At 43.8% G+C, this 26,812-nt stretch overlaps 1 long non-coding RNA gene across 1 annotated transcript; it reads right to left on the bottom strand.

Moving 5' to 3' along the window:
• Positions 1–12,572: 12,572 nt before the first annotated feature.
• LOC144333680 (uncharacterized) lies at positions 12,573–26,012 on the bottom strand. Its single transcript, XR_013402609.1, has 3 exons — positions 25,901–26,012; positions 13,758–14,371; positions 12,573–13,503 (listed from the first exon to the last, which is right to left on the bottom strand). It is a non-coding gene; the product is annotated as an uncharacterized LOC144333680 (long non-coding RNA).
• Between the last annotated feature and the right edge of the window lie 800 nt (positions 26,013–26,812).

Below are 26,812 nucleotides of genomic sequence, written 5' to 3'. Positions count from 1 at the left end.
GGAAGCAAACTTCAAAGGGCCTTTGAAAAAGAACACTGACCACATGCATTTGAAAAGAGGTCAATGTGGATTTGACAAAAGGCCAAAGGACACTTGAAAACACAGGGAGTGACTATTTGTTCCAAAACACACAGGGGAGTGTGCCCCGAGGATCTGTGGGGGTTCATGAAGTCTGTCCAGGAGAACTGTAGGATCCTTGTGCTTAGGCGAGTTTCAGTTTTAGGGTGTGCCATGCAGCGTTCTGTTGATTACGGAGGGCCCAGCTTCCTAAGGAGGATGTGAAAATTAACTCGAAACTGAAGCTGTGCCCAAAGGTGCCTGAGGTTGTGACAGTCAGAGTTGCCAGCATTCTAGTTGGGATCCCATTAGCATGTGACATCAGACAAGCAATTGAGGCAGCACGCCAGCCTCTCTACCTACAGACGGGAACCCCTGCACCTCTCAAAGTCAGATGACACACATGGGATCATTTCAAGCCTTTCAATACTTTCGATGTCATATTATTCATTTTCCCCCAATAGCTTTTTTTCCTCGTCTTTCAGGAAAGTCTCATGAAAAGGGGAATTTAAATTCACACAAAATGAGGGGGCTCTTGGTCAGCTCCTCTTGAGAAACTGATGACTCGTTTCAGTTCTCAAGGGGCTTTCCTATTGTGGGAGGTGTCCCCAGTGAATCCACGCCTTCATTTCTGAAAAGGAAAAAAAAAAACAAACCAAAACACCACAGCCTTGGCATTGCACATAGACCCGTCAGAAATGGCATGACTTTGAGCATCAGTCAACACGAATGGTGGCTGCCTTTCATTTGGAGGTGCCAGCCCCTGATTTCGAGCAATGCAAGACTCTGCAAAGGCTTTGAGTTTTTATCAAGAATACATGTCAAGCTTTTCACGTCAACCTGGCTTTCTACTTTGGGCTCTGGATGAAACAGCCAGGGACTTAAAAACTCAGGAAGAGAGAGAGAGCTCTCCCTCTCTCCCAAAAAGAGAAGGGAAGAGGAGCCGTACCCCTCCAGGAATCCCAGCCAGAGTGGCCGGCCTCGGATTTAGAAGCCTGCATCTTACTTAATGTTGCAGATGTCTCTACCTGTCTTTGCCATGCAACACTGCACTCCCAGAATATCAAGCACATGACAGAAAGCAATCACCTGATCATCAATTTACCTGCGTGACAGCATTAAGAAATAAACCAGAAGAATATTTTTCTATTTGTAGAAATGAGGAGACAGTGATGCAAAGGCAGACTGACACTATTTGAGTTGTAGAAAGGATGGGGACATAAGGACATATCTCTTAGGCCTCATCAAGAAGATTATTTATTTCACCTATTTATTTATTATTTTATTTTATTTTATTTGAGAGAGAGTCTAGCTCTGTCACCCAGGCTGGAGGACAATGACACAACCTCAGCTGACTGCAACCTCCACCTCCCAGGTTCAAGCAATTCTAATGCCTCTGCCTTCCAAGTAGCTGGGACTACAGGAGTATACCACCACGCTCAGCTAATTTCTATATTTTTAGTAGAGGCGGGGTTCCGCCATGTTGGCCAGGCTGGTCTCATCAAATAGATGACATCATCCTCATGGACACTGGCCCAGGGAGGAGAACGGGACACAAGCTGAACAAGTCAGACTGTTCCCTGGGCTCTTTCAGCCAGAAATGTCAGAGGAGATGATCTTTTCTTATGAGGGCTCCTGTGCAAATATAAGGTATGCTTTGAGCTACCAATGGCTAATACGCCTGTCCAAGAAACACTGAGATAAAACACCCTAATGGCCCTTGGATCCAGCCATGCCTGAAGCTGTTATCGTCTGTTTCTGAGTCTTACTTAAGCGTTTTATGAGTCAATAGGTTCTTTCTTTCCTCTCTCTCTCTCCCTCTCTTATGCTACTTTGAGATATACGCTGTCACTTGCAAAAAAAAAAAAAAAATTACGAATATAAGTCATAAAGAAGTGGGATTATGTGTAAAAAATTTTAGATTTTTATTCATCTATATATTTTGACCATGATTCAGAAGAAAAGTCCTAAGTAAAAAACATCTACATTAGAAATCTTGAAATATGACTTTTATACATATGTTAAGAGATGTTGCCTGCTCATTAGGTACTAATTTGAAGTTAATCTTTGGCCAAACACAGTCAAAATGGGGATTTTCCACTCTGGAATGGGTAATAGGATTTTGCTGTTTTGGATGCTATCCAAAGGAAACACTCCCAAAGAAGAGAATGCCCAGTGGACCCACTCAGTCCTTCAATTCCAGAAGAGAAAAATGTTTACTGTTGTGGTATTACAGAGCTATAAAAGCACTTCCAAAAAACTGAAGTCCAATGCTTTCTGGAGAATATAATTACTGCTCCGCCCTCACTAAGGTGTTTTGTTAATGATGAGCTTGGAAACCATGGCTCCATGTTCTAGCCTGCTGCTGCTGGTGGACCAGGATTCTCACACATCCTCAGTTCACTGCGGAGCATGTTAGAAGTTATTATAATCAAAGGCTATTGCTCAAACACTATGTGCCAAACCCTGTCATTGGCACTGTCCTTACTACAATCTTGGGAGGTTGATACTCTGATAGAGAAATCCCAAGACAGTCAGTGGCCAAGATCATAAAGCTATTCAATGAAGGAGCTGGAATTAGAGCTCCTGGTGCTGTGTTCCCAGGCCATCTCACTGTGGGTCTCACTTGGAAATGGTGAAGAAAAGCCCAGGCAGCAAAGGTGTTAGCCCTCGAATCATTGCCATTCTCACCTCTGCACTATCAGCCACATGAATGTCCTCCACTGAGATTCTACCACATAATTATCATAAGTCATGGAATGCTGGCTTTGTAAGGAGCATGTGTGTCACCTAGGGACACCTTTATTTTACAGAAGGGGAAAACTAAGGCCCAGAGAGTACATTAAACTATTAAATCAGGACTGACCAGTAGAAATTATGGGAGGTAGCTCCCAAGGCTAAGTCATAAAAGGTGTTGTAGCTTCCATCATGAACTTTGGGATCACACACTCTGGAGAAAGCCAGCTGCCACGTCAGGAAGACACTCGAACTGCTCTGTGGAGAGTCCATGTGGCCAGGAACTGAGCTCCCCTGCCAATATCTAAACCAATGGCACCAATTTTCCAGTTGTAAGCCATCTTGGAAACCGATCACCCAGACCTAGTTGAGCCTTGAGATGACAGCAGCCCTGGCTGACATTTTATCTGCAACCTTATGAAAGACCTGAGCTACAACCACTCAGCCATGCCACTCCTAAACTGCTGGCCTTCAGAAACTGTGGGCTAATATACGATTGTCATTGCTCAGGCAACTGAGTCTTCGGGAAATTTGTTAAACAGCAAAAGATAACTAACGTGATGTCTATTTTAGCTGTTTAAGAGGTAATTCCAAGTTCTTAACTCCGTTCTGAATGGTTGAAAGTAGCAAATAAAGTAGACTTCTGTGTGACCAGATGGTCAGTTACTAACATTACAGAATTGACTAATGTAAAATTTAAAATGAACACAAAGAAGAAAAGAAAAGATGCTAAGACACTGTGGAATCCAGGAAGGTTTAAGCACCCCAGCTTATCAGTCACAAGTCAAAGACCTGGGCTCTAGGTTTGGTTCAGGTACTGGTTTTGCAACACTGGACATTTGCTACTTTAAGTTCCCTGTCTCAATTTCCCATCTGTGAACTAAACATAATACTGTAGAATTTGCCTTTTCTGTCTTAGAGATGGTATTAAAATGATTTAATCAGACCAAAGATGTGAAGGCCCTAGGAATACACATTCTGATGACAAAGCAGAGTTCTCCATTTTTGAGAGTTTGGAAAAAACTTTTAATTTTCTTTAACCTGCATACATCCACTACCCCAACCCTCCTCATAATTAGAAAATACAGGAGACAAGTTTTTAAAACATAATAAAATATATGTGCATATGTACACACATATATGTATACATATACACACACACAAATTAACAGTAATTAACCAGAACTCTGAGAATTTTTGTTTTACTTAGACCTATAGATGTGTAAAATTTGAGGAATGATTGATTACTTTGAAGGGAAAGGACCGTACCCCAACTACAATAGCTTGGACTAAAGCCAAGGGGGTGTGAATAACATATCTAGAGGGGACATGTTCAGAAGATGAACTGGAGAAATCAAGCGATCCCAGAACACAGGTCACACACCTCTATGTGGAAGAACCAGCTGTGAGTTCTAGCTTAGCCCAGCTTACTCCCAGCACTTCTTGGGCTTAAAACACAACCACACATGGAGATTCACATGGCATCTGTTGAGAGAGCTCAAAGTTACTCAATGTACACCTAAGAATGTTAAGTCTGAATTCCTACCTATTTGTGTCCAGGGCATGTATCCAGGGGATCCCCTGACCCCAAAACCCAAGGACCCCCTTCCCAGCCCCTCCAGCCTGCTGTAAGCCTGAGCAGTAACACAGTGACCCAACTAGGAAGAACGAGGACCAAGCACCGGGAGTGGCAGGTCCCCACCCCAGTCCCACGCCTCACTTCTCTCACTCCGGATTTCTAAGCAGTTCCAAAACTACACATAGAGGAGGGAGGGGGCATAGTTATTTTGCCAACCCAGCTCCTACCTAGACACTCACTTTGGGTAGTTTGGGGAAGTCAACTTGAAACAAAAGCAGCACTTTCTCTCGATCCCAAAAGCAAGCCAGTGATTTCCTCCTCCCTTCATGGCATCCTCTGGCAACCTTCTTCCACTATTTCCTTTTGCTCAATTTTCAGCTAAACTTTCAAAACACTTCCCTATGAAACTGAAAATACATTTTGAAGGAAGTCTTTGGGTTCTGGTGTAAGGCCTGGGGCAAGGGCTCTCCCGCGGGTCTAAGGGCAGTTCTGACTCCAGCCATTACATTTGCTGTCCTTGGAGGGTGCTGTTGGTCAAGGCTGGCTGTGAGTTCATCACACGTCCCCTTGGATGGGATGCCATTGACGGGATAGAAGCACCTGACATTGGCCCCTAAGATCTCCTTTTAATGGAGATTCCATTCTTCCTGATACTTTAATACTCCTCTCTGGTAGCTAGTCCTTGGTTAGGAATTTTGTCTCTAACTCCACTGCAAATGATCAGAATGGATTATTTCCAGCCATGTGGCTACTGGGCTGCCCAGGATTGGAGGGAAGGAACTGAAATATAAGAATCGAGAGAGTCAAATTTTGCCAACTTCACAATATGAGAATGGGTGCCTCGGTCTCCCTACCTGCACACAAAGTATAAGACAGTTATTGAGTTAAGGAGAAAGACTAAACATTCCTCATTTTAGCCCTTGCTCTGACTCAGTAATTTCTACCTAGTGTTTCAATATCATGGGAATTCTATAGACAAGGGGTCAGGCAAACCACAGCCACAGGACAGAACCCTGCACATCGCCTATTTCTATAACTAAAACTTTACTGGAACACAGCCATGCCCATTTGCTTTTGTATTGCCCATGGCTGCTTTTGAAATATAACAGCAGAATTGAGTCACTGCAATAGAGATGGCGTGGCCAGAAAAGCCTGAAATATTTACTATCTCACCCTCTACAGAAAAGTTGGCTGAGCCCTGCCCCAGATGATGATGATGACGATGGCAACTCACACACCCCAGTGCTTCCATGTGCCTGGCATTGTTCTAGGTGCGTAGCATATAATATCTCATTTAATCCTCATGACAAACCTTGAGATTATCTGATGAAATTACATCAACTCATAGATATGAAAACAGAGACAGAGAAAGAAAGTTCAGGAAACTTCTCCAATGTTCCCAATTTAATAGAGGCTGGGACTCAGTCCAGGGTCCTTTGGGTCCAGGAACCATGCTCTTAATGGCTGCGCTATGCTGTTTGAAAGTTCCATCAGGCATTGATCTCATACTCGCCAGGGAGGAATTCCACTGACATTCATTTCATACTCCCCAAGCTGCCTTCAGATGCCTAATTCAGTCCCCAGATACCTCCATAAATAACAGGAAGGGACATCCTGCTATAATTAACAAATGGGCACTTATTGGAATGAGAACGGTTTGAATGAGCCGACCCTTGGGAGTCTGAACATCTTTGATCACCAACAAAATTGCATTTCTGGCCTCAGTCCGAGAAGGCCCCAGTGGTTTCACTCACACTTGGCCTAAGTGAGGTATTTCCTGAGACACCATTAGGCCCTCCAGCATGTGCTGCCTCCCTCTTCCTGGGGCTCTTCAAACCACAGTCCTGGGATGACCTCACTTCCCAAGATTTCCACTAAGTTTTGACTTAGTGAGCCCATTGCAGCCATGGTAAGGCAAAGTCCTTCCAGAACTAACCTCATTTTATCTGTTGGCCTCAACTGGATGTTACAATAACCTCTATTTTTTTTGTCTTTTTGAGACAGGGTCTCGCTCTTGTCACCTAGGCTGGCATGCAACGGCACGATCTTGGCTCACTGCAACCTCCTCCTCCTGGGTTCAAGCAATTCTCCTACCTCAGCCTCCCAAGTAGCTGGGATTACAGGTGCCCGCCACCATGCCTGGCTAATTTTTGTATGTTTCGTAGAGATGGGGTTTCACCATATTGGCCAGGCTGGTCTTGAACTCCTGACCTCAGGTGATCCGCCCACCTCAGCCTCCCAAAGTGTTGGGATTATAGGCATGAGCCACTGTGGCTGGCCAACAATAACCTCTAGCACATTAAATTCCTCCACTGAGAGAAGAAATCACAATCTATTTATTTAAGCTCCTTGGCTTTGGTAAAACATGAATATTTCCAACCTGGAAGTGTTTCCTGAAGGATACCAGCCAACTAGCCATCAACAGCGGCTTTCAAAGCACCGGCTGGTGTCAATGTCCAACAAGAGGACGGCTTCTGAAAACAAGGCCATTTGACAAGACATTTGGGAAGTGTTCGTGCATCCTGATCCAACAGGCTGCTGGCTTCCTTCGTTGTTGGCCCGTGTCCCAGTTTTGGGCTTGACTTAAAAAGACTGAAATAGTCCCACTCATCTACACACACCGAGGAAGACCTGTTGCGGCTGTTGGATCTACCGGAAGTGATGTACTGTCTCCCCTCCCCCATGTTAAGAGTCAGGGAGGGATGTATGAGTGACCTTTGACATCTGTGGGCTTGCTGCTGTCAAGATAGGCCATCGTCTTAGCTCTCAGTGGAACAGGCATTAGGGTCTGAAATGCCCTCTGTAGGGGTCATAACCAACTTAACGATCTTAGATGGAAAATGGTTTTTAGATACAAAACCTTCCTGGAGTATTTCAGTCTTAAAAGGAATCCTTATGAAGAGCTAGAACAGAAATTGTAAAGGCTCTAACTCAAATGCTTTGTTTTGCAAACCAGAAACAGGAAATTCAGCAATGTCAAGTGATGTACGTCTAAGATCACACAGTGATCTCTAATATAGCTAGAGAAACCCAGTCTAATTACCTACACAGAAAATGAACATATGCATTTGGTAAAACAAATTCAATGAAAAGTAGTACCATGCCCATCCCAGAACCCTTGTTCTCCTCCCCAGAGAGAGGCACACTTAACATTCTTTTATGTGTCCTTTCAGAAATATTCAAGACTGATGTAGTTTCGGTGAATAAAGTATAAACTTCTCTTCCACAAATCACCCAGGACATGCGATCGTTGTGGTTCTAGCACCAGATCATCTCCACTTATAAAAGTTGACCCAAACACAAGCAGCTCTGTTTGTATCGGTCAGACACTGCTGGGGCCCACACCCATTCTGCACATTTATTCATCCACCAGGTCTTTCATGGGTGCTGGACACTCTCCCCAGTCATGCCTGTCTGCAGAACAAGGGTTCCAGCTGGCAGTACACATGCTGCCCACGTAAAATTGGCCTCAATGGGCTTACACAATAAAACCCTGAGTCCCAGCAGTCACGAAGGGCATTTAGTGATGCTGCCAGTCAGGGTGTGTCCTGGCATTCGATATTTCACCAAATTAGAGAAGATCCTTTTTTGCTTGGACACAATTCAGGAAATAATTTCCCCTGCCAAAAGGCATTGAAAATATCTCTCCCTTGACTGCAGCAAGCCCTCAGAAGCAAGACCCAGTGTCCCGGCACCGGGGAGAGTGCAGAGTCTGCAGCCATCGCCAGAAGACCTTGCTGGGTTCACAGAGCAGGAGCCAGAGTTCCACAGAGCTGGACACGACACCATCCTCCGCCACCCACTGACAAACGCCGCACTAGCAACTGCCACCTCACCATTTAACTGGCTCCCAGACGATGAATGCAAACTGAGCTGTCTTAAGTTAAACTCGCCTCTTTCCATGGCCCAATGTGGGTGGGAGCTCTGCTCTTGGAAACTCACTTCATGCAATTAAAAAAATGCCAGCACTGATAACTCAAATAAATAACAACACGCATCCATGCCTTTACTACTATTTAACTCAAACCCAGTTTTTTTTTTTATTGTAACTTTTATTTTATCAAACTCAATTTAAAAGCAACCTAATAAATGTTTCTTTGGCAGGACTTTTCTGCCCAGGTTGGACATACTGAGGTATCTTTTAAATCCAGTGACTTCTGGACTAAAGCCACATGCTTCATCTTTTTAAATATTTTCCTGTTGGAAACATATTCGTTTTCATTAATTTAAGAACCCTGACTATGAGATCGCATTCAAAATTCAGGTCAGCTGCCTCAAAAATTTTCGCTGCTATTTGAAGTTACCAAAAAACAACAAGAAGAACAACTTTTAATAATGAATGGGGGGCAGGGCCATTTCCATGGCAACATCTGCTTTCCCTTGACCTGTCCCTTGATTTGCCCTTGCAGTTCATCACCTAAGATGCCCTGCAGAGCAAGGCCAATAAATGGTCATGTGACCTGAGGGTCCCAGGGAAATTCCCCCAAATCTACTTCAAGACCCTGCCATGCTGTCTAAAATTCCAACAGGAAGGAATTTCTCCTTTGAAGGCACCTGCATTAAAGTATTGCTCTCTACAATGGCAATCCATGAACTTGATCCGCCAATAAAACAAAAAAAAACTAGACAGGAGTCAGAGCCCCCGGTTGTGGGATCTTACTCCCCAGGACTATTCAGATCTCAATTAAATGGGTGCAGTAAGCAATGTCGCACCTTTCCCACAGGCTGTTGCCAGGATTAATTAAGTTTAGTATTAACTACATGAAAGTGTGAGTTCATCTCTCTTTTTTTTTGTTTTTTCCCAGACTCTATAGGAAAGAAGAGAAGACCAAGAACTAGGAGGCCAGTGTTTCCAGAGGAGAGGATGCTCAACGACAAGGTGAAGTGGCCGGGAGCAAGCTTCAGATCCCTGTTTTGACTGCAGTGACTCAGAGAAGAGGCTGTGAGTCACTCAGCGGTGAACATTTTCTCCAAGGTCACCCTCGGAAGGTTCAGGACGTTCCCAGGGACTTCTGAGCACAGGCTGCTATGATGCTTTCTCTCCGACTTCTCCTAGATCTCTGGCAAGCCCTGCTCTTCTGTTTGTGCCACCTCTGAGGACAGCATGGTCCACAAGGTCACTCCCTGTTCTGAGAGTCAAGCCCCCTGTCAGATCTTTCACCTATCACCGGATGTGCCCTGCTTTTCCTGCTCCAGAAACTGCTGGGGCACACTGCATGTGCCATGGTGGTTTGCTGCACCTATCCATCCTCATCTAGATTTTAAGCCCCATATGCATTAGGTATCTGTCCTAATGTTCTCCCTCCCCTTCGCCTGCAACCCACCACCAACAGGCCCCAGTATGTGATGTTCCCCTCCCTGTGTCCATGTGTTCTCATTGTTCAACTCCAACTTAGAGTGAGAACATGTGGTGTTTGCTTTTCTGTTCCTGTGTTAGTTTGCTGAGAATGGTGGCTTCTAGTTTCATCCATGTCCCTGCAAAGGGCATGAACTTATTCTTTTTCATGGCTGCATAGTATTCCATGGTGTATATGTGCCACATTTTCTTTATCCAGCCTATCATTGATGGGCATTTGGGTTGGTTCCAAGTCTTTGCTATTGTAAATAGTGCTGCAATAAACATATGTGTGCATGTGTCTTTATCATAGAATGATTTATATTCCCTTCAGTATACACCCAGTAATGGGATGGATGGATCAAATGGTATTTCTGGTTCTAGATACTTGAGGAATCACCATTCTGTCTTCCACAGTGGTTGAACTAATTGACACTTCCACCAACTGTGTAAAAAGAAGCTTCTACTTCTCCACGTTTACCCAATTTTCAAGTACCCAATACATTGTTATTAACTACAGTTGCCATGCTATACAATAGGTCTCCAGAACTTAATCCTCCTGTCTAACTGAAAAGTTGTATCTTTGGACCAAAGTCTTCCAACCCTCCCCAACCCCTGGTGACCACCATTCTACCCTCTGCTGCTATGAATTCAACTTGGTTAGATTCCACGTGCAAGTGAGATCATGCAGTATTTGTCCTTGTGTACCTGGTTTATCTCATTTAGCATAGTGTCCTCCAGATTCATTCATGTTGTCACAAAGAACAAAATTTATATAGCTGAATGGTATTCCATTGTGTACAATGCACCACATCTTCTTCACCCATTCATTCACTGTTGGACACTTAGGTTGGTTCTATATCTTGGCTATTATGAATAGTCTGGCAATAAACGGGGGGCAGGGTGCAGATATCTCTTCCACATACTCATTTTATTTCCTTTGGATATATACCCGGTAGTATGCTGGATTGTATGATAATTCTACCTATTTTTAATTTTTTTAATAAAAGTGACACCCCTAATTCCCTGAAGTGATTCCTTACTTATTAATCACGCATTGATTGACTCAGAGCTACTTGAACCTTTGGGTGATTTAGTCTGCACCACCCCTTTGTGACTGACTTCCACACACTTCCTTAATGATATTTAAACAGCCATTTCACTTTCTTTGTCCCTGCCAACATCAAGGGATACCCTCCTTGTTCTAGTATGCTAAGTAAGTCTGATTTGAGTGGCCTCATGATTTTATATTCTTATCATGCCCACTCCTAACTTGCTGGAGTGAAAACCCCAGGTTTGGAGAAACTACCCTTGTCAGGAAGCCATCACCTACCCTGAATTCAGGTCCTACTTCAAACATGCCCCAAGTCTAACCTGATGACTTCAAAATGCAGCCATGAGACAAGCAGGCATTTAGCAGGTCTAGACAGGAAACCCGGAGACCAAAACCAACCATCAGGATAAATGACTACTTCTCCATGGCCTAAAATGAGGGAGCATGCAGGGAAACCTCACCCTTGCAGGCGACTTGCAAGTCTTCCACCCAGTAAAATGGCAAGCTAGTAAAAAGTTTAAAAGATCTGACAAAGTAGTGGAGAGTAGGCAGGAATGATAGTTGTACTTCTCTGGAAGTATTCTGAGATTACAGTTTTCCCTTAAAATGACTTCCAGAAAGTCACCTTTGCTATTTTGCAAGATAAAGATCTCCAATCTATCCATGACAGCCCTGAAAAGAAACCCAGGGGTCACTGTGACCATTTCCTGGCAGCATCCCTCCTACATCGTCCCACCCTAGTGAAAGGGCAGCGCAGCCAGCTACTGTCAAGCCCGCATCCTGTGTTTACACAAAACCCAGCTTCAGTCACATTTGGAAAACTGCATAAACTTTGGGTTACCACATCTAAAAACAACACACCATTCAGCTACAGGAAGTTCTCAAATGCACAGTGATTTATTGGGAGATGTGTGCATGGTGTGGGATAAACACCAGACTGGAAGAGCTCAGGGAGAAGCCTGGCAAGGCCACTGGCCATGCACCATGCTGTGGCCCTGAGGAGCCCTTTGCCTTCTCAACCTCTGTTTTCTCCAGGGTCAAAAGGACTTGATTAGGTGATGTTGGTAAAAGGACTTTTCGTGACAGTTAGGATGTACTGAGAGCTCAGAGAAGCCTCCGCTTCTTCTTAATGGGAGGCGTGCTATGGGAAAGTGGTCTAAAATGTTGAGGATTCCTCAGCCAGAAAGGATCAAGGTGCCGGGGGTATTAGCATCATCAAAAACCCTAGGGAACTGGGAGAATGAGCCCATTCTCCCCAGGACCCTTGAGAAACCAGCCCAAGCCCTCCTTCCCCCACCTCCAGACAGCAGTCCTGGCTTGGAGCAGCAAGCATACCCTGTGGCTATTCAGGACAAGACAGAGAGGCCACACCGCCAGGAGGGAGAAGACAGAAGCCTGGTCAGAGGCAGCCACCAGGGGGTCTTTGACAGCTTTCTCTTTCCCCCACCGGCAGCTCCAACCAAAGCAGAAGTGTGAGCCCGGGGGAGACAAAGGGGGTGTGAAGTGGCCAACCTCCCACATCCACAAGCACATGTAGTGAATCAAAAGAAAGAACTAAATCATGAGATTAAAACTTTAAGTGAGCAAGAACAAGTCTTATGGGAACACATGAGCACAGGGAGGGGAGCATCACACACGGGGGTCTGTCAGGGGAGTGGGGAGTAAGAGGAAGGAAAGCATTAGGACAAATACCTAATGCATGCGGGGCTTAAAACCTAGATGAGGGTTGATAGGTGCAGTAAACCACCATGGCACATGTATACCTGTGTAACAAACCTGCATGTTCTGCACATGTATTTCAGAACTTAAAATTTTGTTTAAAGTAAAATTTTTAAAAAATCAGAACTAGAATGCTCTAATAACCCAACCTTTTTGAAAAGTTGTAAAAATAGACCAAAGACTTGGTAGAGTGGTCCCCCCATGCACCCAGTGGATAAGGGGCATATCCCTAGGAGACAGCTGACTGTGGTTACATGAAAAACAAAATCACAGCAAGGCTTTGTTCTCAAAGATGCCTCACTAAATCAGTAACACAATTAGTGACAAAAAATTGTTTTGCCCAACACTACATATAGAACTACACAAACTTATAGCTGAGGTCACAGGGAACTATCATAAGGGTGCCTGCAAGGCAAGTAAGCCGTGATCTTATCCTGGACATCTTTGTGACACGGACACCAATGCCTCCTTCTGAAACCCTCCTCCATCCTTGACTTGAGCTCTGCAAATCATCCCTTTGCCTTCCAAGTCCACCTTTTTATTATTTTTTTATTTCAATAGTTTTGGGGGAACAGGTGGTTTTGGTTACATGGATAAGTTCTTTAGCAGTGATTTCTGAGATTTTGGTGCACCTGTCACCCGAGCAGTGTACACAGTACCCAATGCGTAGTCTTTTATCCCTCACCACCCTCCCACTCTTCCCCCTGATTCCCCAAAGTCTACTATATCATTCTTATGCCTTTCAAGCCTGCCTCTTTAATTGTGGCCATTCCCCCAAGATTTTGTTCTACTTTCTGCTATACTTTGTCTGAGAAAGCATTCCCATGATTATTGCTTTACTTACCAACCCCATATGGAGAGCTCCTCACCGTAGGTGTGGCTTCTACTGCTTTGTATGCTTATGTTTATAGATGAATTCATAAGACTTGTGTCCGCAGCTTAAAATTCAATGACAAGAAGGGAGCATGCTTTTACCTATGTGAGCAGATTCTTCAGATGTATGATTGAAAATTCCAGGCATGGCTAACAAACAGAGAAAAACAGAGAGTTTCTCAAACTTCTAATGATTGCTAAATGTGTCTATAACAGAACTTAGTCCAAACAGCTGAACTTCAGTCTGACATTTCAGCCTACACTGAAGATGCTACATAGCCCTCTAAGAAGAGTAATACTGCCATGACTAGAGGAAACAGAAAGTGGTGGGAATGTTCCAGTCCTCCATTCCTGGGTAACTAGCCCAGAACTTAGAGGTTTAACATAAAAATATGTTATTTTACCTCACAATTTCGTAGGTCAGGAATTTGGATGGGGCTCAGCTGAGTGATTCATCTGTTCCATGTGGCATCAACAGAGCTGACTTGGTGGCACAAGATGGTCTGGTCTGGAGGGGCTCCCATACATCTGGCACCTTGGCAAGGACAGCTGGAAGGCTGGGTTCAGCCGAGACCCTCAACTGGAGCACTTAGCTGGGACCTCTCCAGCATGGCAGCCTCAGAGTAGTTGGATTCCTTCAGTGGTCCCTCAGAACTCCAAGAGGAAGTGTTCCATTTAAGAGTTCCAGTTGCAAGCTACAGGGATTCTCAGAAGTCTCAGAAAGTCACTTCTGTCTCATTCTATTGGTCAATCAAGTCACTAAGACCACTCCAGATTTAGGGAGAGAGGATTTAAACTCCATTTTTCAATGAAAGAAGTAGCAAAGAATTCATGGGCATCTTTAATCTACCACAGACTCTATTTTTATCCTTTTCACAATGTTACGCTTGGATTAAGTACTCACAGGGCCAGTTGGTTTGCTTTGTAGATCATGTCACATCATCTCTTCACTTCCCTCCAATGATGTAATAAATCTTAGTACTGTAGCAGAATCAGAGGTTCAACATCACCTTTAGGGCTGAAAGAATTAATGAATGTTAGAAAAAATAGCACAGCAATATTGATATTAATATCCATTAGAATCGTTATATTCTTGACAATTATGTTTTAATACATAGGGAAGAGGACAGCAAATTATGATGGCAAGAGTATGAACTTTGCAATCACAACCCACCTCAGTTCAAGTCCCTGCTCTGTCATTTACCAGCCATGTAAATTTAACCAAAGGACTGAAATTTTCTGATCCTTGGCTTTAAAATGAATACAACACCTGTAGTAGGTGTCTCAGGAACCCCTCACTCTTGAGCTATGTCCATTCCTTCAAGAAAAAATTTGTGGGAGAACTTGTATGTATTTTTGAGAAAGTCCTGGTGGATACGAACTCCATTGACCATGGCATGTGACCTCCATAAGTCACCCTTAGCATGGTGTTTCCTTAATTGGAAACACCAATTAAGACTGGGAAGGGAGACTGGGCCAGTCTCCCTGCCCCCTCATCCTTGCTTCCTGGAATCTCTTCCCCCATGAATTGACAGCATCCAAGTCTTTATCTCAGGATCTACCTCTGGGAGAACCAAAACCAAGGGAATTCTTACCTTACAGAATTGTTCTAAGTGTAATATAAATTCTAAGCAGAGAAAATGCCAGGCACAGACCCTGGTACCTCGTTGTCTCTCGTTCATTCCCCGCCATTTTCATGGGTCAAGACCACTCACCTTTCCCCATACCTGGCCAGCCCTTTCCAGCCCTGCTCACTACCCAGTCTGTTTCTCCTAAAAGGATCTCTCGCCCTCCTCTGAGGTGTTGAAATATCACCCACTCCTAAACATCCTTCTCTGACCTCCCTGGGTGGGGGAAATCCCCTGGTTATATCCACTTATAGTAAACACAGCTCTCTCCTTCCCTACACTTTCCACAGGTTTACATTTTATCGGGGTCATTATATTATCTTTGTCTGTCATCTTCATGAGACTTAAGCTCCCACAGGACAGGGGACATGTCTGTTTTTCCTAGCCAAGAAAGGAAAAATTACTATTTGTTGAATGAATGAATGAATGAACAAGATGTTCTTTCTCCTGTGATTTTGCACTGACCTTGTCCTCTTTCCTATTTGCCCTCCACCACTGACACACATGGCCACCCTGAACATCACTTCTCCCCTCCTGTGTTCCCACAGCATATTGTGGTAACTTGCATTGACCACATTCTCCTCTGTGATTCAGTTTAGATTTTTTTGCTTATTTCGTTGTTTTTCTCTTTTTCTTTTGTTCTTTCTTCCTTCCTTCCTCCCTCTCTCTCCTTTCTTTCTTGCTCTCTTTTTTCCTTCCTTCTTCCTTTTTCCTTCCTTTCTTCCTCCCTCTCTGCTCTCATCTTTCTTATTCTTTCTTTCTTTTTCTCCTCCTCTCTTTCTTTTTCCTCTCTCCCTCTCTCCTCTCTTCTCCTTCTTTCTTCCTTCCTTTCTTTCTGAGAGTCTCAGCATAAAAGCATACGTCATGTGCTCAACAGGAACTCAGATATGTAAGTGTCAACCCACCCTGGGTCTTGTCTGAGCACTCCAGGACTGCTGTACTGCATGTAGAGCTGACATTTTGCCTTACCCCAGATTCACTTTCTTTCCAAAATCAGGGAGCACTGACTGCCCCTTAACCTTTAAAACAATATCCCCATTGGGGGAAGAAGTTGCCCCAAGATAAGGAAAGGCAGGCCTGAGAACCAGATCATGGATCCTTGTTGCAGAGCAGAGGTACACATCTGAAGGCTCGTGTGGCATGGCCACCCTGCTGTCTTCGAAACCAGCCCACAGAAGCATTTTGCTAGGTTCCTAGGAAACTGGGACTGTAATTGATGAAAACAGAAACCCTTTTAAAAAGTCTGCACTAATGTAGAGTAGAAAATTGAGTGCTTAACACTGGATGGCTCCCTTGGGGACAGAGAAGCCCATATGGCAATTCCAGTTGATGAAACATAAGCACAAACCTTCAGGGAGCCCCGGGAAGGGCTTCCAGATACAGGTAAAAATGTGGCTGATGTTTTGCTTTCCCTTCTGCCTGCCAGGAATACAGACACTATGTCTGACACTCCAACAATCATCTTATGACCATGAGGAAAAGGCCAAACCAAAACAGGCACTGACCCTGACATCATTGAGCTGCAGTCCTGTGATTATGTCATGTCCACTCATTCTATAAGAAAGAAAGGGGGAGAGAGAGAGAGAGGAGAAAGAGAGAGGAGAGAGAGAGAGAGAGAGAGAGAGAGAGAGAGAGAGAGAAAGGAAGGAAGGAAGGAAGGAAGGAAGGAAGGAAGGAAGGAAGGAAGGAAGGAAGGAAGAAAGAAAGAAAAGAAAGAAAGAAAGAGAGAGAGAAAGAAAGAGAAAGAAAGAAAGAAGGAAGGAAGGAAGGAAGGAAGGAAGGAAAGAAAGAAAGAAAGAAAGAAAGAAAGAAAGAAAGAAAGAAAGAAAGAAAGAAAGAAATCAGAGATGACACAAACAAATTGAAAAACATTCTATGCTCATGGATAAGAAGAATCAATATCTTTAAAATGGCCAAACTGCCCATGCAATTTATAGATTCAATGCTATGCCTATTAAACTGCCATTGACATTATTTACAGAACCAGAAAAAACTATTTTAAAATTCATATGGAACCCAAAAGAAGCCTGAATAGCCAAAACAATCCTAAGCAAAAAGAACAAAGCTGGAGGCATCACACTTCCCAACTTCAAACTATACTACAGTGCTATAACAACCAAAACAGTATGGTACTGGTACAAAAACAGACACATAGACCAACTGAATCGAATAGAGCATCCAGAAATAAGACCACACACCTACAACTATCTGATCTTCGACAAACCTGATAAAAATAAGCAATGGAGAAAGGACTCCCTATTCAATAAATGACGATGGAATAATGGCTAGCCATATGCAAATTAAAACTGGACTCCTTCCTTACATCATATACAAAAATTAACTCAAAATGGTTTAAAGAGGTAAATGTAAACCCCAAAACTATAAAAACACTGAAAGACAACCTAGGCAATACCATTCAGGATAGAGGCACGGGAAAACATTTTATGATGAAGATGCTAAAAGCAATTGCAACAAAAGCAAAAACTGACAAACTGAATCTAATTAAACTAAAGAGGTTCTGCACAGCAAAAGAAGCTATCAGCAGAGTAAACATACAATCTATAGAATGGGGGAATATTTTTGAAAACTATGCCTCGGACAGAGGTCTAATATCCAGCATCTATAAGGAATTTAAACAAATTTACAAGAAAAAAAAACCATAAAAAGTGGACAAAGGACAAGAAAAGACACTTTTCTAAAGGAGATACACATGTAGTCACCAATCATATGAAAAAAGCTCAAAATCACTGATTATTAGAGAAATGCAAACCAAAACCACAATGAGATACCATCTCACACGAGTCAGAATGGCTATTACTAAAAAGCAAGCAAACAAACAAAAAAAAAAAACCAGATCAGATGCTGGCGAGGTTGTGGAGAAAAAGGAATACCTATATACAGTTGGTAGGAGTGTAAATTAGTCCAACCATTGTGGAAGACTGTGTGGCAATTCCTCAAAGACCTAAGACAGAAACACCATTCAACCCAGTAAGCCCATTACTGGGTACATTTGCAGAGGAATATAAATCATCCTATTATAAAGATGCATGCACCCATTATGTTCATTGCAACACTATTCACAACAGCAAAGACAGGGAACCAACCTAAATATCCATCAATGATAGTCTGAAGAAACTGTGGTACATTTACACCATGGAAAACTATGCAACCATAAAAAAGAACAAGATCATGTCCTTTGCAGGAACATGGATGGAGCTGGAGGCCGTTATCCTTAGCAAACTAACACAGGAACAAAAAACCAAATACTGCATGTTCTCACTTATAAGTGGGAGCTCAATGATGAGAACACATGAACACATAGAGGGGAACAACACACAATGGGGCCTATCAAACGATGGAGGATGGGAGGAGGAAGAGGATGAGGAAAAATAACTAATGGGTACTAGCCTTAATACCCGGGCGATGAAATAATCTGTACAACAAACTCCCATGACCACAAGTTTACCCATGTAACAAACTTGCACATGTACCCCTGAATTTAAAATAAAAGTTTAAAAATCTGCTTTTAAGCAGGAAGAAATTGAGAAAATGCTGGGCTATTGGAGAAAAATTGTGATTTAGTTAAAAGTTTTTGTGTAGGTGTTGTCAGTTGGCATGAGAAAGTGAAGAAACTCATGCTCCCCCTAAGCCATCCCACCCTACCACCAGATTGTCTGTATTTCGGGAATTGAGAGGCAGAGAAAAGGGAAGCTGAAGGTAATCCCTTCATCAATTTTCTCCCTTGAAATATTGACATTTCAAGTGTATTACAGGAAATTTTTAATTAAAGGGTTAAATGAAGAAGAGAGAGGAGAAATATATATACAAAATGCGCTGGCCAGACCATTAGAAGTCTTATCGGGATCCTTTATCTCCAGGAGGTGTCTGAAATCAACCCAGCCTTTTGACTTTGAAGATACGTCTCCTGAGTTTCCCCAGGATGGACATTGCTGAGGATAAGCTGACTCAGAAAGACAAGACAAGACTTTGAAAATATGTCTCCTGAGTTTCCCCAGGATGGACATTGCTGAGGATAAGCTGACTCAGAAAGACAAGACAGATCCAAGTGTCTGTCAAGAAAAATGCACTCAGCACTCTACATAATTCCCAAAGGACTTTCTTCTAAAAATATTTTTATTAGAGTCTGAAATAATTTAATCACAGGCTTGTATTTAGTCAGAGCTCAGCAAGTACTCTGTGCCCAACAGCGATATTCTTTCAGGCTTTTAAACAGGAAATTCTGAATCCAGAGAACAGAAAACACAGAACCGTGCCCATGATGACTTGGAAAAGTTACCCTCTGCTCACACCAAACTCCCAAGTGTCCCCTACTTCACTGGGAATACGTTAAGGTTGAAACTAAAGGGGAGAACTTGAGGGTCTTTTCCCAATGAGATAAAGGAGCTCAAGGCTGGAGTGCCATTGGCAGCAGGCAATCTTAAAGAGAAAGAAGACTAATATCTGAGCAGGAGGGAATGATTCCTGGGCTACTACTCAAATCTTCTCCTTAGATTACAGGGAAGACTTTCCTTGTTAGCTGTGAGAACATCCCGCCCCCGACGGATGCCAAGCACCACCACATCTCATCCATTCATTTATTTGACATGTCTTTGACATTGGGAAACCTATAGACCTCGGCTTTCCAAACAGCATCGATCAGGCTGGATTCCTCTGAGGGATCCAGGGGCACACACAGATAGTTAAACAGACCACTGGGGGAAAACACTGGGACGTGAACATGCCAGGAAAAAGTACTGAACTTCCTAGATGGACATGGAGGTGCGGGACAGGGACTTTGCCTTGCTTGTCTTTAAAATCAGAAACACAGGGTGTTTTGGTAAGTCGAAATTTACTGATTTTAAAGCTCCCACAAGGAAGACCCACATGAGACAAAAATTTAGAGGAGTATGCTAGGGTAGAGCAATAAGTGAATGAATGAATTTCTGATACAAAATGCAAAGGGCCCAGAGTACCAGACCACAGGTGTCAGAAACGAAAGAAGTCAAACTGGGGGTTCAGGCCCACGCCACTCATTAGAAACACCCAGGACCCCAATCACTTACAGCAGAGCCCCTGGGCATGGGTCCAGATACCAGTGGCATTGTTGTTTCACCTCTCTAGATGATCTCAGTCTGCCGCTGAGGACCCACGCTTAAGTGGTACCCATTCACTCAGGGAATATCTCTCCACTTCCAAAAAATATCTATGCAACAGAAACACTGTACAGCATCTTGAACATTCAAAAGCCAAGGAAAAGAACTGCATACTGAGGAGGACACGGCAAGAAGGTCATCCTCACCCGGAGTGGAAGCGCTGGGAGTCATCTGCCGAGGGTCACTTTGCACCTGGAGTGCGGCTGGGGAAGAGCCCGCTTCTCAGAAAAGGTGCAGAGGCCTAGAAAGTTCCATACCAGGAGGTCATGGTCCCTGTTGGCTTAAGGACAACAGAGTGGGGAAGCTCTGTCACTAAGACAGAAGCCAAATCATCATGGGCTAATGGGAAAAGCACAGTGAGAAGCTCCGAATGTGCTAGATGGGGAAGAAAGGCTCCAAAAAAGGCCTGCAGCCTGGGAGACTGGGAGCTACCCCTGAATATTACTCAAGAAAGCCCAAATGCTGAGATAAGATGCACGGTGAAGTTTCCCCAGATGTGATAAAGATGGTACTGTCACTAACTCAAGCTGGAATAATTGACCAAAGAGAGCTTACATTCCCAAGTCATGGGTTCTAGACTTAATCGAGGTGCTCCCACTGACAGCAGGAGTAAGAATGTCCAGGAGGGCTTGCAGAACTAGGATACTAGGACACCCTGTGGCTCTAATCAGCAGAGGGATGCTGATGATACCGGACTGAGGTCCCCCTGCATCCCCCATTCTTCCCCCTGATATCTCCGAGCTGCTGCTGTGGTCACTGTTAGTACTTGGTATGGATTCCTGGGAGCAACATTTGTCCAGAAAACCTGCTCCAGGGACCAGAGAAAGGCTTGTCTTAAAATTCATTGCAGGTGGGGTCAAGGCTGAGCTGATCTTGTATTAATGCCTGGGACACATTAAAAGGGGACATGTGAGGCCAATGCAATGCCCTAAGGAGCCACACCCTTCCCCGCAGAAGCCGAAAGACAGCCTTGACTGCAGTTCCCCTCTCCTGGATGGAGCAGCCTCTTTGCTGGGATAGAGCAAGAACGAATTGTGAAGAAACTCAGGCTTTAATTATAAAATGTTTGAGGCTTAGTATACATCCTTTTTGGATATTGCCAAGGCTACAAATACAAGACTGCATTTCTATGCAGCACTAAGTTTTTGCTGCTAATGCTTGTAAGGTTTTATGGCAGTTGTTTTACCATGCTTCATAAAGGATATTTGGTATTCTTGACAAAATAAAATAAAATTGGGAGCATATTTATTTTGTTGGCTCTTTACTGTTGGCCACTGAATTTCCGTGCAGAACTTCTGATGAGCTGTATGACAAGGCAGTACGTAACTGTGTTGTAGGACTTTGTCCTTAGTTCAGCTAACAGCCAGGTTCTTGTCACATGGCCATGAGAGATTAGGCTTGCAGACGCTTTGAAGGGTGAGAAAAATGGAATTTACTGTGCAAAAAGAGGGGGAAAAGAGAAACAGGGATCCTCTGCAAAGCCAGAGCGCTGCTACTGTGCTTCCTGCCTCGCAGATGGAATTCCCGGTTCCACCCAGGAAGAGGAGGAGCCAGGTTCCTCCCCGCGGCAAATGGCTTGAACTTCCCAAGATTCCACCCCAGTGCGCAGGCCTGCTGGAGTTTTTCCGGCAACCCCTTTGCACTTGGCTGTCCCAATTGTATTAACCATGTGTTTCTGATGCTTTGATACGTGGGACCTTGTTGTCTTGATACCTGGGCCCCTCCCAGGTTAGCCAATTCCTAGAGATAGTAAACAACTTGCTTGCTTCTGCAGCATGTTTTTCAAATGCAAATCGACCAATCCAGAGCCACACCCCAACCACCTCTTTTATGGAACTCTCACCCTCAGGGTCACTACCCACGCCCAGTGAGGGACAGCCCATGCACCCCAGAGCCCGAGGAAACCATTCAAACCAGCCAATCCTAAGCCTGCCTACCCTGCCTCACCCACTCCTTCCCACAGAAACCATCAGAAAGGCTCTGTCCACAGCTTCCCCTCCCTCCCTCAGCCTCCTGACCGTCTCTAGTGCTTCCCCAGGCACCCTCCCAACCGCCATGGTGTGGTGTACCCCTCCTGCTGGGATCTGGGGGATACCACTGTCTTTTCAATGGCTGTTGTCTCCTGATCTGTTGGCCTCACCAAACCTGAATAATAAAGCCTATATTTGAAAACAGCAGTTTGGGGTGGGAAATATAACAAGGTGAACAGTCAGCCTGAGGTATAGCATGGCTTTGAGACTAATTTCATTCACAGACTGTTCTTAGCTGTTTCTGTGCTTTCTGGGGGCTAAATCCACATTGCCCCTGCAGTGGGCTCAGAAGGATCCAGGGACACACACTCTTATTTCCTGGGAGAGGAGCCTCAGACCCAGCGGCAGGACTGAACACTGGACACCTCACCTCCATCCAGTGGGACAGTGACACTTTGATTGGTCACAGGCCACAGGCTAAGAAAGCAAAAAACCGGGAAACACTGTGGGAGAAAGGAACACTCAGTTCCTACTTCTGATTCTTCCTTCCCTGTGAAGGAATCCTTATTACTGTCCCCCTGGTCCCCCAGATTCCAGATGTTCCTTCTGCCAGTTTCGGGAGAGGAACTCTTCCTGGTAACTAGTCTGCCCCCAGGAAAGCAAATACTTGCTCTGCTCCTGACTGTAACCTTGACTCAGACCAGCCCCTGCTTGGCCAGTTGTTTTTCAGCTGTTGAATCCTCGGATCCAGTATTAAGAAGCCCATTGCTGCCACACATCTAAACCACACTCTCTAGAACGTAATGTTTAAATTAGGCGAGCTTCAGTTTCCTTACCTCTAAAATGTGAATTATAATCTTTGCCTGGTGGGTTTTTTGTTTGTTTTTTGAGGATTCAATTGAGCAAAACATGTCAAATCTTGCACATTGTAGACATTTAAATGTTGGTTTCCCCTCCTTCATTCTTGCTTTATCTCTCCCACTTTTTTTATCTAAAGCTTTCTCTCCCCTTGTCCTGGAAGCTGGCTGAGTAGTAGTTCCCGGCCCCTGAAGCTCAACCTCCACCAGGAGTCTGGTGGCTGTAGTCTGGACAGTTTCTGAAAAACCACTGGGCAGTGGGTTCTGGGAGTTCCTTTGTAGGAGGCTTTGTTTTGCTTTGCTTTTCTGAAGAAGAATGAGGAAGTGGGTTTTGCAGGCATGCCAGGGAGGAGGAGAATGGGCTGGTGCCTGAGCCCTGTGGGAGGGGGCTTCTAGCCCACCACCCCTGCTTAGAGAACTGGCTGAATCTATGAGCCAAGAAAGAAGGAGCTTCCAGGAGTGCACAAGCTGGCTCCAGCACCGAAGCTGGCAGAGGCTACAGCCCAGGTGGCATCTGGATGGCTTCTCCACTGGTGGCAATGCCTTCTTGGAACCCAGTAGCATTAACCAGTAGCCCTGAAGGGTGGCATGGGCAGAGATGCCAATGGGTGAGGACCGCAAGAACAGGAAAATAAACACAAAACATGAAGCACCTTTGTGTGTCCAGAACTACTGGCAGGACGTCATGGAAAAAAACAATGAGAGTTGAGTGTAGAGACAGGAGCAGAGAAACTTAGCTAAGTCCTGCTGATTGGACCCATTTGCTCACACAGGCTGGAAAAGTCCAAGTGACACACACTGTATCCATTCTGCAGACACTTCTTAAATGCCTATGCTGCAGCAAGACACAGAGTGTCCGGTGCTGGGCTGCATCAAGGAACGAGAAGGCTCCTGCCTTGAGGAACTTACAAGAAACACACACTCCACCTTTTCTGTGGAAGAGTCCCTATATATTCCCATAGCATTCGAAATACTAGACAGATCACATTTATTTTTTAGTTCATAAATTATTCTTGGCTTCTGTTGTTGATGTCTGCTCTCATCCTTAGTTCTTGCAGAAGTGGCATTTATTACATAAGACGTGTGTTTTTCCTGTGGGCAGTGCATGGAAGTGTGAGGTTTCCAGACACTATTTACCATCCCCTCTCCCCAGCTTTTGTAGGGTTGGGAGTGAAAAAATTCACCTTCAGAATTTTTTCAGAAAGTTAAAACAAAAGAATCAACATAAGATAGAGGATCGGCCACTTTAAGAAAAGAAACCACATTGTTTCATTTGCCCACCTGTGTTCAAAGTGGACTCAGGGACACAGAATTAGGTTAGTCATAATCCTTGGTTCAAGACACAGATTCTATATTGGTCCCTGAAGAGCTTGTTTTTTATCTGTTTGTTTAATAATAAAGTAAACAATCACAATCTACTACCTAACATGAGATCTAGAACTTAATGACGCTTACGTTTTCCTAACCCATCCCAACCCTGATGTAATCACTGTCCAAACACACACACACACACATTTATATTTAAGAGCATTTATATGACAAAAACTACATTTTAACCGTGTGTGTGAATATATATGAAGATGCTTTCACATATTTGAGAGAGAGCATGTTAACTTTAGTTGTTTTCACTTTATATAAAAGGACATCATTCTAAAAAATGTTTCTGGAACCTATTCAATAATATATATCTAAGACACATCCATATTGTTCCATGTTGCTTTTTACTGTAGTGCATTTTATTACTTGTAAGAGCCACTCATTCTCTTGTCCAGCAGGTATTGAGTTGTTTCTACATTGTATTTTACTCTTTATTATGGAAGTTTTCAAACATATAGAAAAGTAGAGGGAAGGATATAAGGAAGGAGGGTGCAGTCACCACCAGGGTCAGCAGTTAGCAACATTTGGCTAATCTTATTTCATGTATTCTCCCATCCACCACTGGATAATTTTGAAGCAAATCTCAGACATCACCCATACAAAATTTAGCTTGCCTCTTAGATAATAACCTTTTTTTAATGTAGCAATGCAAATCTCACTTACTCCTTAATATTAGCATAAATCCGCTACTCAGAATTTCCCGATTGTCTCGCATCTTTTCTACCTGCATGACCCCACACTTCTGAAATCGTGGAGGGGAGGAAATGCGTAACCTGTGAGGTCAAGGCAGAGTCTGAAAGCCGGTGGTGGTTCTCCTCCGGCTGCAGTCAGCTCCTTTTCTGGGTCATTGCTGAAGCAGCCAGAATCTAAAGCGGGGGACTCCAGAGAGCACTGGAGAAGTTGGAGGAAGGAAGAGAGATGCAAGCCGTGTGGCCCCAAGCCTGAAGATAAAGAAAAGGCGGAAGCAGCCGAAGAACCCTGTGCAACGTCCTCACCGAATCCTCCTTCTCGAACCTCACTCTCCTCTCCTTGCACAGTTAAAATCTAATAAGGTGTTCAAAGGCCTCTGCCGGCCCCTCTGTACCTCTCCCTCTCTGAATGCTTAGAAAACAGAAGAAGAGAAAAGGACATAACAGGAAAATAGAAAAGTAAGGGTCAAAAACTGCCCAAAACCTCCTTCACCTAAACCAGGCATTGGCAAACTTTTCCCATAAAGGACAAAATAGTAAATATTCTAGGTTTTGCCGTCTCAACGACTCAACTCTATCTTCAAAGAGCAAAAGTGGCCAAAGACAATCTGCAAACAAACAGGCAATGCTGTTTCCTGATACCCTTAATCCACAGAAACAGAGAGCAGGCTACATTTGGCCCACAGGCTGTAGTTTGTCAGCACGTAGTCTAAGTACAACAATTTTTATTTCTGTCTGTTCCTCCTACATTTTTTATTATTAAACAGTTACTATAGTTTAAATAGAAAAATAGGAAAAATGGAAATATAAAATATAGCTAAGTAGCTAATTAATGTGATTATCCCCATTTTTCAGATAAGAAAATTGACGTACTGTGAGATTAAAGGATTTGCCCAGGATCACAGAGACACCACGTGGCAGTGCTTGAACTTGAACTCCCAAAGTCTATCTTCAAAGTCCAAGTTTTTAAGTTTTCTCCTTGTCTAGATGCAAACAAATGTCAATATTGTAACCATAAAAATTGTACAAAACAATTCATAATGTTTGCTTAACCCTGTAAATATTTAAGTCTCACAATTTTGATAATCTGTTCATAATATTAATCATTATAATTGATAGTTGCTGCATAATTTTTAATCATCAGGATAATAAGTTTTATTACATTATTTTATATCTCTAATGATTTTTTTTTTTTTTTTTTTTTTTTGAGACGGAGTCTCGCTCTGTAGCCCAGGCTGGAGTGCAGTGGCCGGATCTCAGCTCACTGCAAGCTCCGCCTCCCGGGTTCACGCCATTCTCCTGCCTCAGCCTCCCGAGTAGCTGGGACTACAGGCGCTGCCACCTCGCCCGGCTATTTTTTGTATTTCTTAGTAGAGACGGGGTTTCACCGTGTTAGCCAGGATGGTCTCGATCTCCTGACCTCGTGATCCGCCCGTCTCGGCCTCCCAAAGTGCTGGGATTACAGACTTGAGCCACCGCGCCCAGCCTAATGATTTTATTTTATTAAATTATTTCCTAAGCTGAATTGCCAGGAGTAGTATCATTGGGCATCTCTCAAACCTTGTTGTGATATGCTGGGGAAGAGAGTGCTGATTTGTGACAACTGCCAATTTCTGTGGTGTAAAGACTCCACAATGGCCACCAATTTTAAGCTACCAACATGACATCACTGAACAGAGCCAAGAAGTGATGCACATCCTGGGCTCTTGCAAGAAGATGCAAGCTGGTCCCAGCACCCAACTGACTTGGCTCATGTTGCCTTTCTTCTTCCCAGCACCAAATTAT

This window comes from Macaca mulatta, chromosome 13, assembly GCF_049350105.2.
Source record: "Macaca mulatta isolate MMU2019108-1 chromosome 13, T2T-MMU8v2.0, whole genome shotgun sequence".
In the NCBI taxonomy this organism is placed as follows: domain Eukaryota; kingdom Metazoa; phylum Chordata; class Mammalia; order Primates; family Cercopithecidae; genus Macaca; species Macaca mulatta.
The sequence above is the reverse complement of the archived record's forward strand: the minus strand, read 5'-3'. Positions and strand labels throughout refer to the sequence as shown.